A 19164-nucleotide genomic window follows, 5' to 3' on the forward strand; every position below is an offset into this window, starting at 1 on the left:
ATTGGGGGGGGGGGAATCCCATAGTTTGCAGTTAGGGCTGCAGTGCAGAAGGAAAGTTGGTTTTTCTTCTTTTTAGTTTGCAGGATAATTTTTTTTTTTAAATGGAAGAAAATCTACATTTAAATGTGTGTTTTCAAAGAAAGTATTTTATGTCAATACAAGTGGTACCTCGGTTTAAGAACAGTTCTGTTTAAGAATGATTTGCTTTACAAACTCCGCAAAACTGGAAGTAGTGTCCCAGTTTGAGAACTTTACCTCGGTCTAAGAATGGAATCCGAACGGTGGAAGGGCACTGGCGGAGGGAGGCCTCATTAGGGAAAGCGTGCCTTGGTTTAAGAACAGTTTCGATTTAAAAACTAACTTCCGGAACGGATTAAGTTCGTAAAACGAGGTACCACTGTACACATTTTTAGATAATGTTTTTATTGGTGAGAACTGTGTTGGAACATTGGGGGAGTCCAAAGGTCCACAGATGCCACATTCACAGATACATTTAAATCCCTTTGAGAATTGTAGCTCTGTGCAGGGGGTCAGGAAATAGGGTTCTCCTGGAGCTCTCAGCATCCTTGACAAACTACAGCTCCCAGAATTCTTTGGAGTAAGCAATGACTTTTTTAAAGTGATGGATACTGTTTTGTCTGTGTGGTATGAATATGGCCTTAAATATGCCCCGCTGTGTTCAGATTTGCACATTAAACGCAGGAGGCAGGGATCCAGTCAGTTTTCTATTGCATTTCTCAATGATTGGATTCCTTGACTGTTCCCGAATGAAGGGATTCCCTCTCTCTCCCCCCCCCCACCCCTTTAATATGTGTTGTATCTTTGGACTGAATGTGGTGGTAGCGGTGGTGACAGAAACAGATCACAGTGGATTGCAGGAAAGCCACATGCTGTAATAAACATTGTCCAGCCACACAGTGATTTTCTATTTTTTTAATCTTTGTAGTGAAAGAGGGGAGGAGGGAGGGTGTGAGAAGCTGGGACTCTTACTAGGCTGGAATTTTGCCCTGGAAAAAGATTCTGGAGAAGTATGCCATTGGGTGAGATCAGTGTGAATGACCTGATCTTGATCTTGATTGGAATCAGGCTGCTTGGAAAAGGCCAGGTTGGGTCAGGATCAAAGGGGTACTGGTCCAGGGTTGCAGGGGGCAGAAGACCCATTACTGTTTCTACAGCTGGGTCCATGCAAGGTCCCTATCCCCAATTTCCTAGAGCCACCACATCAGACTGAAAGGGGAGGGTTTGTTTTTAGTCACTGTGCTCCAAAGTATTTAGGAACACCAAAAACAAGAGGTGCTTCATTATCAAGAGAATGGGGTGGACATTTTGTTATGTACAGTGGAACTGCAACTAATCCAGAATGCAGCAGCTAGACTGGAGACTTTGAGCGGCCGCCAAGACCACATAACACCATCCTGAAAGACCTACATTGGCTCCTGGTATGTTTCTGAGCACAATTCAAAGTGTTATTGCTGACCTTTAAAGCCGTAAATGGCCTCGGTCTAGTATACCTAAAGGAGTGTCTCCACCCCCATCGTTCAGCCCAGACACTGAGGTCCAGCTCCGAGGGCCTTCTCGCCTTCACTGCGAGAAGCGGGGCTCCAGGGAACCAGGCAGAGGGCCTTCTCGGTAGTGGCACCTGCCCTGTGGAACGCCTCCCACCAGATGTCAAGGAAATAAACAACTATCTGACTTTTAGAAGACATCTGAAGGCAACCCTGTTTAGAGAAGTTTTTCATTTCTGATGTTTTATTCTGTTTTTAGTGTTCTGTTGGGAGCTGCCCAGAATGGCTGGGGAAACCCAGCCAGATGGGTGGGGTATAAATAATAATAAAATTGCTGCTGCTACTACTACTACTACTACTACTACTACTTCATGGAAAACACGCCTTTGGTCATTCCAAAAGAAGATACATACTAGAGAGCACTCCAAATGATTTCTCAAGTACGTGGACAGAAAATAGTAGATCTCGCTGAAAGGCAAGACATAGAAATCTGCACTGATCATTGCAATGCATCCCTGATTGTTATTGTATAATTATAAGATTACTGTATAATCTTGGAAGGTTGTATTATCTCAGAGGGATTCCATACTCAAACACAGCCAGCTGCACTGCATGGGCTCTGGGACTGTAATCATGCAAGGTATGTTAAAAATTGACCTCCCTCTTTTACGCGATGGGGATAAGTTTCTTGCTGGCTTTTCCTATCCGCCTGCTGCAGGTAGGAGCATCACCCAGTGGTTTGCAGGAGGCTCAGGGGAAATTTATCCAAGGCGTTGCACTAATGGCGAATCCTGTTGAGCAATTTATCATCTTTAACTTGTCTTGCAAAACTGAGAAGGCTTCGGCATTGTTACAGCCATCAAGTCTCAGCACATAGAAATCGTAAGGGGGTTCCTAGCAATTGCCCAAGGACATCTTCGGAATAACTGTATGTTTGCATTGTAAGGATGTAGGAAGAGCCAGTGGCCCAGAGAGCCCGGTGGCCAACCAAATGCCTGTGGGAAACCCACAAGCAGGACCTGAATGCAATAACACTTCCCCCCCCTCCAGAGGTTTTCAGCAACTGATCTTCAGCAGCATTGCTGCCTCTTGTGGCTAGTGTTGTTGTTGTTTAGTCGTTTAGTCGTGTCCGACTCTTCGTGACCCCATGGACCAGAGCACGCCAGGCACTTCTGTCTTCCACCGCCTCCCGCAGTTTGGTCAAGCTCATGTTTGTAGCTTCGAGAACACTGTCCAACCACCTCATCCTCTGTCGTCCCCTTCTCCTTGTGCCCTCCATCTTTCCCAACATCAGGGTCTTTTCCAATGAGTCTTCTCATGAGGTGGCCAAAGTATTGGAGCCTCAGCTTCAGGATCTGTCCTTCCAGTGAGCACTCAGGGCTGATTTCCTTAAGAATGGAGAGGTTTGATCTTCTTGCAGTCCATGGGACTCTCAAGAGTCTCCTTCAGCACCATAATTCAAAAGCATCAAAACTTATGGCTAGTAGCCATTCATTTATGTGTCCCAAATCTCCAGCATTCACCTTCGTTGGATGTCTATGAGTTTTAGCATTATAAGAAATGGAGAAAAACTTTTCTCTATCCACTTCATCTGTGCCATGTGTAATTTTATAAATTTCTTTCATGTCACCGTCTATCATCTTGCATGGTTCTCTGGATTGGACGTGCTCCACGTATAGTTTATCTCTCTGGGTGTTTTCTTCACAGCAGGCTTCAGGTTGTCGGCCAATCCTTTGCCATCCCCAGGGTCAGGGTGGCTGAACCTGCCAATTCCAGTTTCTCAATCTTCCATTCTTTAAGCTCAGCTTGCCACATTTCTGCACCAGTTTGCGATTTTTAAGAAGCCCTCATGACATTCACCAGCAGGTTAATGCAATTTTGCTGAATGGACACGTTTTCCCAAGCCACTTTTGCATAGCAGTAAAGTAGCAGCAACAGCAGCAGCAGCAGCAGCAGCAGCAAACAACATTATGGGGAAACCTGACGTATTAAACAAGTTTTAGCCAGAAACTAAAACTCAGCAAGGTGGATGCCAGATAGGCAGAGGATGCTTCAAACCCAGAGAGTTATCAAGGAAAAAGGCCTTCTCTCCTAATTTGGAGAAGGGCTTCTGTACAGTGGTACCTCGGGTTACATACGCTTCAGGTTACAGACTCCGCTAACCCAGAAATAGTACCTCGGGTTAAGAACTTTGCTTCAGGATGAGAACAGAAATCGTGCTCCGGAGGTGCAGCAGCAGCAGGAGGCCCCATTAGCTAAAGTGGTGCTTCAGGTTAAGAACAGTTTCAGGTTCAGAACGGACTTCCGGAATGAATTAAGTACTTACCACTGTATATTATTTAGCCATCAGGCAAGGTAACCCAGAAGGTGGGGAACAGAAGTGGCCCTTTGAATTCTCCCCAAGCCTTCCCACTGGCCCCTGCATAATATCGGGAGTGTTTTTGCCCTACTGGGATGTGTCCTCTTGCTTCCTTGTATGCAGGATAGAGAAGGGTGTGTGACTGTGTGCAGAAACTAGCCAGCTGAAATTGACAGCTATCGCTCCACCCGCTTTCACCTCTGGCTCCACCTACTAGTGACATGTGGCCCTCGGAAGGTTGCCCAGAGTGGCATGTGGCCCTTGGGTTGCAAAGGGTAACCCTGCCACTGCAGTCGGCATTTCTGCCTTCCCGGCCGCTCATCCCCAGATGTAGCATCTTGGCTTTTTTAAAGGGAGGCTCCTTCTTTAAACTTGATTTTCAGCAGCTGGCTTAGCGGCGGCAAAGGCGGGGTCAGTCGGCTTTGCCTAAGGACCGCTTGCGAAGTGGCTGGGATGAAGGCTGAACCTGGGAGCTTCCCTGGTTCCCAGCCTTGGCCGTGACGTCTGGAGCAGATGGCCTCTTGAATGCAGCTCAAAGACGGCCACCCTTTCCCCTCCGCCTATTGTCCCTCATTGTTCGGAGCTGAATGGGGCGCTGCTGAAAGCGAAAGTCTGCTTGCTTTGCGGAGCCTGGGAGATGCGGCCCAAGCGATGTGGATTCTCGAGAGGGATTGAAAAAGAGGCCTCCTTCCTCGCTGGGCTTGCATCCTTAAGAGGACTGGGAACTGTTCTCAGAGCACACACAACTGCCACCTTCTTTCACATCTACCTCTCAGATTTTTGGGGGAGGGGGTGTGAGTGGGAGAGGACTCTTCCCCCCCCCTCTCTTTTCTTCTGCCACCTCCTTGCAATTTTCCTGCTTGGAGAGGGTGCTCAGCACAGACAATTGGCCATTTTCATTCTTTGCTCTTTCCCAGGGCGTTGAATACTTGCACACTGCTAGATGTAGGCAGGAGAAGGGCCTTGGGCGAGCTCAAGTACAGGCAGCTCCTTCCCCTCCTGCCTGGGGAGAAGGCGGCAGAACAGACAAAGCCCCGTCCCTGGTAAACAGCTCCAGAGACAGGAATGGTCCCTGCAAGAAAGATGAACAGATGTAGCCCAAAAGGCTAGCGGCCTTTTATCTGCATAATGCATTCTTAGCTAAGTTGCTGTGGGAAAGATGCTGAGCTCTGCACTTGAGTTCCTTGCAGAGTGGACCGCCTTTCAAATGCCACATGGCTGGGAGGGGGGAGAGCAAAGGGAAACCCGTTGGGGAAAAGTGCTGGAGCCCCTTCCCAGGGAGGGACAGCTACAGAGTTGTGGGGGGGGGGTTAGTTTAGAAAGGCTAAGGTTGCCTTCTCCCCATTAGGTGCTATGAGACCCCCACTGGCCATCAGTCTCTTCCAATGATCAGGGATGGTGGGAGCTTTAGTCCATTTTTTGGGGGGGGGGGATCAGGTTGGAGACGGTTGTGATAGGGAGGGCTCTACGCCATTTTGCTGTAGTTCGGTGGCAGAGCATCTGCTTGGCATGCAGAAGGCCCCAGGTTTGATTCCCAACAGCTCCAGGTCAGACTTTGAAACCCTGGAAAGCCTCTTCCAGAAGGTGTAGACCAGAGCTTTCCAAACTGTGTGTTGCAACACGTTAGTGTGTCGGCTGTAGTGTGTAGCTGTCCCTGCACTCCTCCAGGGGCTGGAAAGGGGTTCATTTAACCTCCAATTTCCTAGTAAAACTGAATTAATGTGTCGCAAAACGTCGCATTTCCAACAAGTGTCACCAACAGGAAAAGTTTGGAAAGCTCTGGTGTAGACAGTACTGAACTAGAGGGACTAACGCAGGGGTCAGCAAACTTTTTCAGCAGAGGGCTGATCCATTGTCCCTCAGACCTTGGGGGCGGCGGAATATATTTTTTTGGGGGAAATATGAACGAATTCCTATGCCCCACAAATAACCCAAAGATGCATTTTAAATAAAAGGACACATTCTACTCATGTAAAAACACGCTGATTCCCAGACTGTCCGCGGGCCGGATTTAGAAGGCGATTGGGCCGGATCCACGCACCCCCGGGCCTTAGTTTGCCTACCCATGGACTAAAGGTTTGACATAACTTTGGTTTAACATAGCTAGCACTGCAGGAGCAAGGGCAGTGCAGGAGGGGGAGAAGTGTAGCTCACGGGAAGAACCCTAACTCTCTTTCCCAGCTTCCTAAACTACAAATGCAGCCAGGCACCAGAGTTTAATGCAATCAGGATTGTAGCATCAAATCCAGCAAAAGCAGAGGTTTTCTGGGTGCTTGTTCCTGGCTTGATAGGGTTGCTTATGCTTGGAATGTGTGTCTGAATTGACCATTAGTCTGGAGCATAAAAGGTTTCTGCTGATCATCTTATGGCATCTCCCCTTCTCGGTTTGGGAGCAGCCGCTTGGCCTCTCGACTCTCTTCCCCCGCCCCCCAATCCTTTCTGAAGAGGAGCCACAGCTAAATAAGCTGGCACCTCCTTGAGCTCCCGCTTGATTAACAGCAGCGCTTTGTCAAGGCCAAGATCAGGCCCCAGCCCCCTCCACTGCCAGCGTCCCTTTGATGCCGTCTCTTGCACCCACCACCCTCGCTGAGCTCAGTGGCTCGGCTTTCACAGGTCACAGGAAGGGAACAATGGAGGCAAGAGGCCTTGCTGGAAAGAAGGCAGGAGGAGCAGCAAGCGGGATTTTGCTGCGAGGCAAGGCTCCAGAAAGCTAACAAGGGCCGCCTTCTGATGCACAGAGGGGGCAAAGGGCTGGTGGCAGCATCCAGGTGGCATGCAGAGGAGTGGTGGTGCTCAGTCCTGCCTCCACTGTCGGAGGCAACAATGCTTCTGATTGCCCTTTGCTGGAAATGGCAGAAGGGGAGAGGGCTCTTGTGTTTGGGTCCCGCATGAGGGCTTCCCACAGGCATCTGGTTGGCCACTGTGAGAACAGGATGCTGGACTAGATGGGCCTTTGGCCTGATCAAGCAGGGTTTCTTCTTCTTTTTCCTCTTCTTCTTCCTCTTCTTTCTTCTTCTTTCTTCTTCTTCTTCTTTATAAAATAATAAATTTTATTAGTGTTTTCCACACAACAACAACAACATGAAAAATATCAAAAAATAACAATACACAAAACACAAAAACCAGCATACCACAAAAAATCCGTATCTTTCAATTTAATAATATAAACACTAAAAGCAACAACATTGACTTCCACCAATCCCACAGCACCTCCTTTACCTCTCGTTGTATCTTCCTGTTTTCTTGTTTTCCTTATCATCTCTATCCTAGCATCTAGATATAAATCCCTCTTTCTTATCCTTTCACTTCACAAGGTGATTCTAGACACAGCCAGATTTCCGTCCTCGAACCTTGGCTTTTAAGGTATTCATTTAAGCACTCCCATTCCCTTTTCACTTCACTTTTTGATTTTTGTCTTATTATATCTGTCAATTTGGCTAATTCTAAATATTCTGAAAGCTTGCATAACCATTCTCCCCTAGTGGGTAACTGATTCCCTTTCCAATACTTGGCCACCAGGATTCTTGAAGCAGATGTTGCGTATAAGACTGTAAGCAGGGTTTCTTCTATGTTCTTATGGACTAGAACAACTCCTATGGCTGATTTAGGACAAATCAAGCCACAGGCCCTTCTAGCTCAGGATGGCTTCCAAACCTGTTGCTGAGAATTGGAAGTGGGGAGACGGCTGTTGTTTTCCAGCCCTTCTTTGGGGCTTCACATTGAGGAATCTGGTTGGCTGCTGTGAGAACAGGTCTAGAGGGCCCCCCTTTGGCTTGATCCAGCAGGTTCCTTTAATGCTCCTCACCAAAGGCTGGAGGTGGGTTGGGGAATCTTTAGTCCTCCAGATATGGCTGGACTCCCAATTCCTATGGTCCTCATGGTCAGGGATGGTGGGGGGTGGGGTCCAATGACACCTGGAGAGCATGTGATTGCCTCCCCTGGTGCAGAGAATGCCGAGCTAGTTGGATCAGTGACAGCATCCTTTGTTTGTAGGAGCTCAAAGCGCCTGAGTCTCTGTGTGTTGTCAGTTTCTCCTTCCACTTAGCTTCTGCTGCTGCGGCCAGCAGTTCTTCCATGTCTTGGGTGGGGTTGGTTCATTCCGTCACCCCCAGTGCAGAGTCTTGGCTGCCTTTGGAGCCTCTGAATGAGTTTTCTGGGAGGAAACTCGCTTAATATTTTATTTCATTTCAAGATTCAAAGTTACACTTTGCCACTCAACGGTAATAATCCTATTCTGGAATCCTAATGACTTCCTGCTCACCCATCCTCGGTATTTATAATCATGATTACACACAATTGCGTTTTTAAATTCCATCGCATCCAGTTTCATCTTTAACAGGTTTCTTAACTATGTTCTGCTTTTTCTTTTTCTTAAACTTCAAACCCCACTGTGGACTTTGCATATGAAAAGGTATTTTTAAATAGACGAGAAAAGGTTTACAGTCCTTGAAAGATACTAAACTTGTGCCTCTTATCAGCGCATCAGTTTTGCCATCTCTGCGTATTCCATGATTTTCATCAGGTATTTTTCCTTTGAGGGTATTCATTCCTCCTTCTGTTTCTGTGTCATAGTGATTCCTTGCCACTGTGGTTAAATAAACATAAATACAGTTGAAGCTTTCTTTGGAATTTCTCTGTCCAGAAAACTCCAGGTGCTAAGAAATAGTGTTTATTTTTCTGAGCCCAACTGCATTTCTGGGCACCGGTAGCGGCAATGGGGTGGGCGGAAGGAAAGAAATCTTTTTGCAAAGGTTCCAACCCCCTTCGCATCAGGGATACTGCAGCAAGTCCCACGATATCTTCTGGTGCGTTAGAGAAATGTTGCTAAAAGGTGGCCTTTGGGAACAGGCTGGGCTTACAGTAAAAAGAGTTTTGTAGTACAGTGGTACCTCGGGTTACATACGCTTCAGGTTACATACGCTTCAGGTTACGCACTCCTTTAACCCAGAAATAGTGCTTCAGGTTAAGAACTTTGCTTCAGGATAAAAACAGAAATCAGGCTCTGGTGGCGCGGCGGCAGCAGGAGGCCCCATTAGCTAAGGTGGTGCTTCAGGTTAAGAACAGTTTCGGGTTAAGAACGGACCTCCGGAATGAATTAAGTACTTAACCCGAAGTACCACTGTACTTGGGAATTCCCTCTCCCTCCTCTTTTTAACTGGCTGGGGCTTCTACCCATTTTTGTGCTTGTATTTTATGCTCTGGAAGGTGCTGTGGACCTCACTCAGACCTCACATGGGCAAGGGAGGTTCTCTTACTCTCCTGTCTGCTTTAAAAGGAAACTCCCCCCCCCCCCAGACCGAGGAGAGCCTGGGGTGGGGAGGGGAAGTTGAGTGTGTGCTGGGCAGTCGGTACTTTGAGAAAGAGTGATTTAAGGCTTCCAGACATCCCGAGGCAGACTTAGCCGGATGTTGGGCCCGATCCCTGGCCATGGTGAGCATGAGGCCATCCACAAGAATCTCCAGGAGAAGTGGGCAGAGCTCGGCGCTTCTGCCGCTGCCTGTCCATTCAGAGCTGGGCTGTGTGCATTTGAGCTCCTGCCATGGCAACAAGTTCATCCTCAGGCCAACGCGACGGTGGATGGCAGTGAGGGGTGTGAGCAAAGCAGTGTTATGAGGAGGCAGGCGGTGGAGGGTGTGTGTGTGTGTTCTAGCTGCCGGAGCGAGTGAGAGGACTATCCATCCTCGGAGACCCGGTGGAAGGCAAAATGCAATTACTGAGCCCGAGATCCTCTTCTCTTCTTCCTGGTATGCTTTGCAATTGGCAAAGAGGCCCAGGGCCATCGTCTCAAGAGGCCACGACTTTGCAGAAAAGCATGAACTTTGCCTGCAAGGGCAGGAGTGGGGAGTCTAGCTTAGCCCGAGGGCTGCATTCCCCCAAGGGGAACTTTCCAGGGTCCGCAAGCCAGTGGGGGCTGGAGGTGAAGGTGGATGGGGCAGCAGGTGTGCTTCTTACCTTGTGCCGTAGTTTGCATTCCAGGCTTGTGAAAGTCAGGAGTTTCCACCACTTCCCCACCCAAAACACATTTCTCCAACTCTACCCAGCTTATTCATATATTTGAAGGGGCTATAGCAGGGGTTGGCAAACTATGGCTCCCAGGCTGGATCAGGCCTACCTGGGTCCTAAATCCGGCCCGCACCACGAAGCCAGAACCCGCCACAAAGCCGAGACTCCTGGCAATGGCAACAAAAGGAAGAGGCTGGGTGGTGGCGGCTCTGCCACTCAAACGCTGTGCCTGATTTACCTCAGCAGTGTTTGATTGGCACAGACATCCCCGCGCCATGCTGAGGTAAACCAGGGGTGGCGTTTGATTGGTAGAGCTGCCGCCACTTGGCCTCTTCCGTCTGTTGCCGCTCAGCCTCTTCCTCCACCACTGTCGCCACCCTGGTGCTCCCGTGGCCCAGAGACCAGAGTGGATGAGCTTGCCCTGCCTACCCACGAGAAACAGCAGCTGTGGTGGTGGTGGCAGCCCCTGGGAAGGTAAGCGCTGGGGCTGGGGAGGAGGACTACTTGCCCCCCTCGCCTCTTCTTCCAGCTCCGCTCCCCGGTGCTGTTTCTCTGGCCTGCCACAAGGTCTGAGGGACAGTGGACCAGCCCGCTGCCAAAAACTTTTGCTGACCCCTGGCCTATAGCATTGCCTCTTAGGAGCATAGGAAGCTGCCTTAAACTGACTCAGACCATTGGCCCATTTGGCTCAGTATTGTTTACACTGACTGGCAGCAGCTCTCCGGGGCTTCAGGGAGGGGGATCTCTCCCAGCTAGAGATGCCAGAGATTGGGCCTGGGACCTCCTGCATGTATTACTTCAGGCACAGAGATTTCACAGAAGGACAGTTCCCAGAGTGGTTTAGCTGTCAATCCCTCTTCCTAGGGAGCTCTGGGTATTGTAGCTGTGTGAGGAGAAGGTGGGTGTATTGATAACTCTCACCATCCTTAACAAATCATGCTTCTCAGGATACTATGTTCCTGCTACAAATGTGTAGTGTGAATGGGGCCATAGCTGTGTGATGCAGTTCCCTTGCTCTGCCTCATGGGAAGGCGGGTGCCCACCCTGTACCCCTAAATATATGGGGATGACATCATGCTGGGGAGCAGCCAATCATAGTTAGGGATTAGAGGCACTGCCTGCTTTGCACAGTTTACATGTCTGTTGAGGGAACCAGCAGCGCCATCTTGTTGCCTCATAACCTGCGAAAAATCTCTTAAAGGGAGTGGGGAGGGAGCCCTAGAAGTAAGGAGCATCTGCTAAGGGTTCAGCTATGTCGGTGCTTTCCTTTTTGAAAGATGGAAGCCCCTTGCCAAGCCCTTGGCATTGTCTTACTTGGGCCTGATGCTGGATCTCACTGGACCAAGTAGGTCAGGAGTTTCAGGACCACGGAGAGCTCCAGGTGAGCCTCTGTGCTCTGAGGAAAGCTGAGGAAGACTGAACCTTTTACTCCTAAGCTCTGCTCCCCCATGTGGATAACTTCAGTTTCTTAAAGGGCCAACTCTCTCACCTGAAGATGGGCTGGCCTCCTCTATTCCATAACCCACCACCTGGTGAGCTCCCTTTGCTGCCCGGTCAATGAGGTCCTGTGGGAGGTGAAGGTGCCCAAGACGACCTGAGCTCTGACCCTACTGGCCCTGGAGGTATGAGAGTTTTTTTTATAGGAGCTCTGGAGGGTAAGGCTCCACGATCCTCTGGATCTCCACCAGCTGGCCCAAAGCTTTGAACCTGGCCTCAGACTTTGAAGTCTTGCTTGCTGCTGGGTTCATGACAAAGCCAGCAGCTGCAATGCAGCAGAAAGTTGGAAATACAGTATACTTCAAGAAACAAAGAGAGGGCCTTGGACTTAGGATAGCTCAGTCAGTAGAGCACAAGACTCTTATTCTTACGGTCATGGGTTCGAGCCCCACGTTGGGCTCAAGATTCCGGCATGGCAGGGGGTTGGACTAGATGACCCTTGTGGTCCCTTCCAGCTCTACAGTTCTATGATTCTACGATTCTCTGGTAGTGGTCAACAGTCTTCCTCATAGAAATAAAGCATGTATCAGCATCAACGCAGTTTTGGTGCTTGCGGGGGGCGGGGAATTCTCCTCACTGTGGCTTTTGCTGGCTCTTGATGTCTGTCGCTGTAGAACTTTTAAGGATTATTTTTGGATTGTTGATTGATCGTTGCTTGTTGTATTTTGGTGATTTTTTTATCGCATTTGAAGGTTTTATATCGTATTTGCTGTACATTGCCATGAGACGCCCACATAACAGTTGGGATATAAATATTTCAATAAAGCAAATAATAAGGAGAAATCTGCACATATATATTTTCCCCGCAAAGGTTTTGTGTTTAGAATTTTTATTTATTTATTTAATGGATCTGGCAGCAGCACGTCAACGAAAACTCTGGCACAAAATTGCTGCAAAGTTTGGCTCCTTGCCAGGGACGATAATGGCCCGGGTGCTGGATTTAGCAGACAAATAACACTTTCTTAACCACTGCCGCATAATTATGAGACACTCTTTTAATGCAGCTCTTTCTCTCCAGTCCCCCCCCCCGCCTTCGGCAAGGCCACCCCCCCCCACCAAGAGCTGCCGAGTGAGCTGGGTGGTGGTGTTTTAAGGAAAACAAGAGTGACGTTTTGACAGCGTGACTCCAGGTACTTTTGGCAAATGTAAAATACTTCATTTAAATCTAATTTAGACAAACCAGACCACTTACAGTTGGAAAAAAAAGGAAGGAGGATGGCTTAATGGTGGCTTTTTTATTTTTATTGTGAAGTGTTAAGTGGTTCCCAGTTTCTGAAAGCTCATTGTCCTCGTCTCCCACCTCCCAAAAAGGAAATTAGTTTGGATGGAGCTGGAATACTCCATTAAAGGACCAACGTTGTTCACTACTAACTGTGTCTAACAGGCGGTTTGCAAAACATTTTTGTTCCTCCTAAAGCAGCCTTCCAAGCAACCTGCAGATGTTGTTGGACTACAATTCCCAGCAGCCCCAGCCAGCATGGCAACATCTGCAGGGGCACCAGGCTGAAGAAGGTTGTCCTAAAGTTTGGGCTGGTTTTCAGATGTCACTTGAAATGTCTCCTTTATTTGGGCCACAACTCACCTTCCAAAAAAGACATTACCTTTCAACAACGCAGAGGTAAACATGGTGCAGGTGATCTCTGTGTGGGATATAGTATCAATTGTGACGGCTCGCTTTGGGGACTTTTTAAATAACACATTACACTTCCTCAAGGACATTTTGAATTTTCTGAAACATGTCTCATTCCTTCCTCCCAGGACTTTTTGAGGGAGGTGTTCCTGGTGAGTTCCGCACATCTTTTTCTAGAAAAATATTGCTGCCTCCTCCCTAGGTCAGGGGAAGAAGACTTTGTCCCCAAATAGTTTTTTGTGATTTTTTTTTAAAAAAATAGAAGTCCAGTTTGGGTGGAACTGCACATAAAGAAGAGACAGACGAGGTTGTCAGTAAAACAAGACGACTTAAATTGATTTCTGTCCCTCTGATGGATGTTGTACCTAGTCTAGTGTGTTACTTTTTTCATATTTACATATTACTAAAGGTAACATATAAAAATGCATTTATATTGGGGGAAATTAACTGGTAGCATTTTGTGTATGTTAGATGCATATGAAGATACGTATATTAAGAGAAAGGAGCACTAAAATGCTCCTGAATTTACATGAAGAATTAAAACAACAAAACACAAACTGATTTGGAGTCCTGAATTTAAGATTGGGAAAATGAAAGAGCAAAACTGACCACTTGGCCCATCCATGGTTCCAGCAGGTACCTGCTTAGCAAACTGAGAAAAGAAATAGCATGTGATAGAGCCCCCCTTTTTTAAATTTAACAAGATGTATATACTTCTTAAACAACAAAACTCCTCATAGCTGTTTATGCAAATCAATTTGTACATTAAAATACACATATAACATAAAACTTTTAAAACAAGTAGACATGATTCCCCCCTTCCCAAGTGTAGATTAAAACCTTTCAAGGACATGTACATGGCCAACTCTGGGGTTGCGGCGCGCATCTCGCTTTATTGGCTGAGGGAGCCGGCGTACAGCTTCCAGGTCATGTGGCCAGCATGACTAAGCCGCTTCTGGCGAACCAGAGCAGCATGGAAACACCGTTTACCTTCCAGCCTGAGTGGTACCTATTTATCTACTTGCACTTTGACGTGCTTTCGAACTGCTAGGTTGGCAGGAGCAGGGACCGAGCAATGGGAGCTCACCCCGTCGTGGGGATTCGAACCGCCAACCTTCTGATTGGCAAGTCCTAGGCTCTGTGGTTTAACCCACAGCGCCACCCATGTCCTGACATGTCTGGGTAGGCTCCCCTAAAAAAAGTTTTTAATAGATGTGGAAAACAGCACAATGAAGGTGCCTGCCTAATACTAGTAAGCAGCAAGTTCGGGAAGTAGATCATAGAATCATAGAGTTGTCGTGGTGGAAGGGATCCCAAGGGTCATCTAGCTGAACGCCCTGCAATGCAGGAATCTCAACTATATTGTACATGACAGGTGGCCATCCAACCTCTGCATCCAAAAACCTCCAAGGAAGGAGAGTCTACCACCTCTTGTGAGAGTCTGTTCCACTGCCGAACAGCTCTTCCTGTCAGAGGTTTCTTCCTAATGTTTAGTCGGAATCTCACTTCTTGTAACTGGAAGCTGTTGGTTTGAGTTCTGTCCTCTAGAGCAGGAGAAAACAAGCTTGCTCCCTCTTCCCTGTAAAAGCCCTTGAGATATTTGAGGATGGCCATCATATCTCCTTTCGGTTGCAACTTTTCCAGGCTGAACATATCCAGCTCCTTCAACCATTCCTCATAAGATCCTCTTTACTCTAGCAGTCTAGATGCTGCTAGACTCAAGCACTTGCAAGTCCTCTAAAATGTTGTTGTTTTTTAAAAAGCAGAACCTATCACTCTGCATGTAGAAACATAGCACATTAGGGGGGAAAGGAAGCCAAACCTCTTTCCGGCGAGTTAGCTGGATCAGACCAGTCAGTGTCTCAAGTAAAGGTAAAAAGATAAAAGGCAAAGGACCCCTGGATGGTTAAGTCCAGTCAAAGGCAACTATGGGGTTGCGGCGCTCATCTCGCTTTTAGGCCAATGGAGCTGGCGTTTGTCCGCAGACAGCTTTCCGGCTCATGTGGCAAGCATGACTAAAGCGCTTCTGGTGCAACGGGACACCAGGATGGAAACCAGAGCGCACGGAAACGCCGTTTACTTTCCCACCGCAGTGGTACCTATTTATCTACTTGCACTGGCATGCTTTCAAACTGCTAGGTTGCCAGGAGCTGGGAAAGAGTAACGGGAGCTCACTTTGTCATGGGGATTCGAACCGCTGACCTTCTGATTGGCAATCCCCAAGGGCTCAGTGGTTTAGACCACAGCGCCACCCGTGTCCCAGTTGCAGCTAGTAGCCACTGATGGCCTTGTCCTCCATGAATTTGTCCAATCCTTTTTTTAAATCCATCCAAATCTATCACTGCTTCTATGGGAGTGAGTTCCCTAGTTTAACTACGTGCTCTATGAAGAAGTCCTTTCTTTTATCTGCCCTGAATCTTCCAACATGCGGTTTCATTGAAATTATTATTTTTTTAAAAAAAGGAAATGAACCCAGCAACTTGCAGAAAACATTTTGAATAGCGGAATATTGGTTATGCAAACCCACTGGAAGTTTGTTTTAAAATTGTATCATGCATACTCCCCTCCCTGCATTAAAAATCTCCTTACCACCCACAGCTTCTAGTTCTCACAGAATTAAAGATTTTCAAACGTCTTTCATCCATTGTTGGCCACCTCTCCCTCCCTCCCTCCTTCCTGCCATCTTCTTTCAGGGCTTCCACTTGGGGGGGGGGGGGAGCACCAGGAAGCAGATGTCCAAAAAGAGCATTTTTTCTTTCTTTCTTTTTTCCTCCTCCCCAAGTTCTCACACCACTAGAAACCTTCTCAAGAGGGGAGCACTTCATTTTTATAATGTAGATGAATCCTTTTCCACCCCACCCCAGTCTTACACTGCCTTGAAATCCTGGGCTGGGAACATGCTAAGCCAGCAAATTCACAAAGCTTATTAGAGTCCTCTGGCCTTTAGGAACAAGAGGGGGATTTGCAATTTTAAGCTGAGAGGGATAATTATGATAATCATCATAATTTTGGGAATGGGGGCAGAAAGAGTCCTTTCCTCACCAATGAATTCTGGGGTTGCTTTTTTTGTAGGGGGTGGGAGAGGGAGTGGGGGAAGGGTCCGGATGTCGCAGACCACCCTGCCCTGAGCAAACAAATGATTTTGAAGGTCCATAATTGCAAGCCTGTCTTTTAAGGAATCCTCTGGAGGATTCCTGAGTAATGGAGGTCACGCAAGGTCAGCGAGGAGCACAGGAGGATAAATCTGAAAGCATGAAGTCTCTCTCCCCTTTTTAAAGCCCATGCATAAAGGATTTATTTTCTAGAAAGGAAAACTTGGGAACAATACCCTGCTGTGTGTGTGCTTGCACGTGCACGCACACACATTCACACCAACACACATGCACACACCTCACCTAAGGGCTGAAAAATAAATAACAGAGCCCAGGCTAGCTCCCCTGTAAAGCATCATTCTCATTAGAGGAGGGGTGGGAAGAAAGAAACGGTTCTTTGAAGAAATAGCCCCCCAAGACTGTGGGCAGATTCTTAGGCCAAAGGGTATCTTAAGTCAGCCCATGAAAGCAGTTGGTTCATGAGATCAGGGTTTTAGAGATGAGCAAAACAGAGGTGAGAAAGTCAGAAAGTCAGATTTGGATTCATGGTACAAAATGCTCTCTCAGCAGTGGCCCAGTAGAAGTCAGTTGTGTGGACTCATCTGGCAAATTGGCATCTTAACATCCCTCAAAACATGCTCGCCAGACTGCTCCAAAGCTTGCAAAACCACCAAATGGAAAGTCGACTCAAATTGTGGATTTGCACAAACAGACCTCTTCCTTCTACACCCTCACCAGCTATCTTTAACAAAACTCCTCATAAACAAAACAGTTCTGAAGTTTGGTCTGGAAAGGGTTAGGCCATAAAAAGCCGAGGAAGATTGGTGACTGATGAAAAAGGTGAAACGCCAGCAGTTGCTAAACAGTCTCAAAATAAACTGTGATACCACCGTTCAATGATCTTTTTGCCTGTTAAAAATCAAAAATCCAACCCACATTCATTCACATCACAGGCAGATTATATTCACCAGGTGAAATCCAGCCCACTGGTGGCTATTAAACTCGACAGTGTAATAAGTCCAATATGTATTTCAATTTACTTTGCAGCAACTACATTTAATTTACTCACTGCGGGGTTTGGAATGTAATCTTCTCCATTCCTAGTATTTGTCGAATGCATTATACATAAAGTCGGAAGAGGAACAGAGCACAGCTACCTCATGATTTGCTGCCTGGATGAGATGGCGAATGTGAGCCAATTAACGATGAAATCTTAGCAGTGCATAGTTTAATTATATTTGCAGATGAATTAAATGCATTTCCTCCCATTCCAGGTTTCCTGTGAAGCTTGATTAAAGTAGTTAAAAAAAAAAAAGTGTTGAAAACATCACACTCTGCAATCTTGGAGAAGATCTGGAGTTCTGCTGCTTGAATAAGAAAGTGGCTTGTTGAACTGTGCTGATACTGAATACTATTTTCCAAAATATGGCACATTTCTGCTTCCAAATTGAAATCAGAGAGATACCCCCAAATGTTTCCTTACTAGGGCAGGGAAAACTGAGAGCAGCTATGATGTTTCCCCCTGTGGTTTCTGATTGTGAGGAAGCCAAGCCAGACGTCATGACTCAGGCAGAGACACAACAGCCAACATCTTTCAAGCATGGATGTCTTTGCCTCAGGAGTGACTGAGCGATCAAGTCACCTCCAGTGCAGGGAGGCAGCAGAATGACTTGCCTCCAGCCGAGGCCCATTGGTAAGTGAAGCTAAAGCAGTGAAACATACAGAGGATCAGGGGGAGACTCTTCTCCAACACTCAGGTTTAGGTAAAGCTAAAGGAACCCCTGACCATTAGGCCCAGTCGCAGATGACTCTGGGGTTGCGGCGCTCATCTCGCTCTATAGGCTGAGGGAGCCGGCGTTTGTCCACAGACAGCTTCCAGGTCATGTGGCCGCTTCTGGTGAACTAGAGCAGTGCACGGAAACACCGTTTACCTTCCTGCCAGAGTGGTACCTATTTAACTACTTGCACTTTGACGGGATTTTGAACTGCTAGGTTGGCAGGAGCAGGGACCGAGCAACGGGAGCTCACCCTGTCGCAGAGATTCAAACCACCGACCTTCTGATTGGCAAGCCCTGGGCTCTGTGGTTTATTTTTTTTTTTTTAAGCAATTTATTGGGTTTTACGATAGAAATAAACATAATAAACAATATAACATTTGTCTTAACATAGTTTCACATTTTCTTTGGACTTCCTCACATCTCCCGCTCCCACTTTCATCGTTATAACATTTTGTCAGCAATTTATCATCTTATTTAGATTCTTATATCCCTTCTATGTTTCATAATCTTATAGTTCTCGAAAGGGGTTAAATTTTTACAGTCTTACTTATTTTCTTAAAAAGTCTCTAAATTTAGTGGTGCTCAGTTATTTTGGTCTAGCATCTTATTTAGCATTCAGTCAAATTACAATGTTTTTGTAAATAATTCTTAAATTTCTTCCAGTCCTCCTCAATCCTCTCTTCTCCCAGGTCACGAATTCTGCCGGTCATTTCAGCCAGTTCCATGTAGTCTATCAGTTGCATCTGCCATTCTTCCAGTGTGGGTAGTTCTTGAGTTTTCCAGTGTTTTGCGAGAAGTATCCTTGCTGCTGTTGTTGCATACATAAAAAATGTCTGGTCCTTCTTTGCCACCCCTTGGCCGACAATACCCAAAAGGAAAGCCTCTGGTTTCTTAGTGAAGGTATATTTAAATACCTTTTTCAATTCATTATAAATCATTTCCCAGAACGCCTTCACTTTAGGGCAAGTCCACCAGAGGTGGAAGAACGTTCCCTCACACTCTTTACACTTCCAACACTTATTATCAGACAGGTGGTAAATTTTTGCAAGTTTGACTGGGGTCATATACCATCTATAAATCATTTTCATTACATTTTCTTTCAGAGCGTTACATGCAGTAAATTTCAATCCATTACTCCACAACCTTTCCCAGTCCTCAAACATGATATTATACCCAATGTCCTGTGCCCACCTTATCATAGCCGATTTAACCGTTTCATCTTGTGTATTCCATTTCAACAGCAAGTTATACATCCTCGAAAGTACCTTGGTCTTTGGTTCTAACAATTCTGTTTCTAGTT

The 19164-nt window shown here is 46.9% G+C and overlaps 1 protein-coding gene across 1 annotated transcript in view; it reads left to right on the plus strand.

Moving 5' to 3' along the window:
• IGDCC3 (immunoglobulin superfamily DCC subclass member 3) overlaps nt 1-19164 on the plus strand; it is a 122435-nt gene that overhangs the window by 22797 nt on the left and 80474 nt on the right. The gene's annotated exons all lie outside the window — the stretch shown is intronic.

The sequence above is a fragment of the Podarcis pityusensis genome (genome assembly GCF_964106645.2).
Source record: "Podarcis pityusensis genome assembly, chromosome: 14".
Classification (NCBI taxonomy): Eukaryota; Metazoa; Chordata; class Lepidosauria; order Squamata; family Lacertidae; genus Podarcis; species Podarcis pityusensis.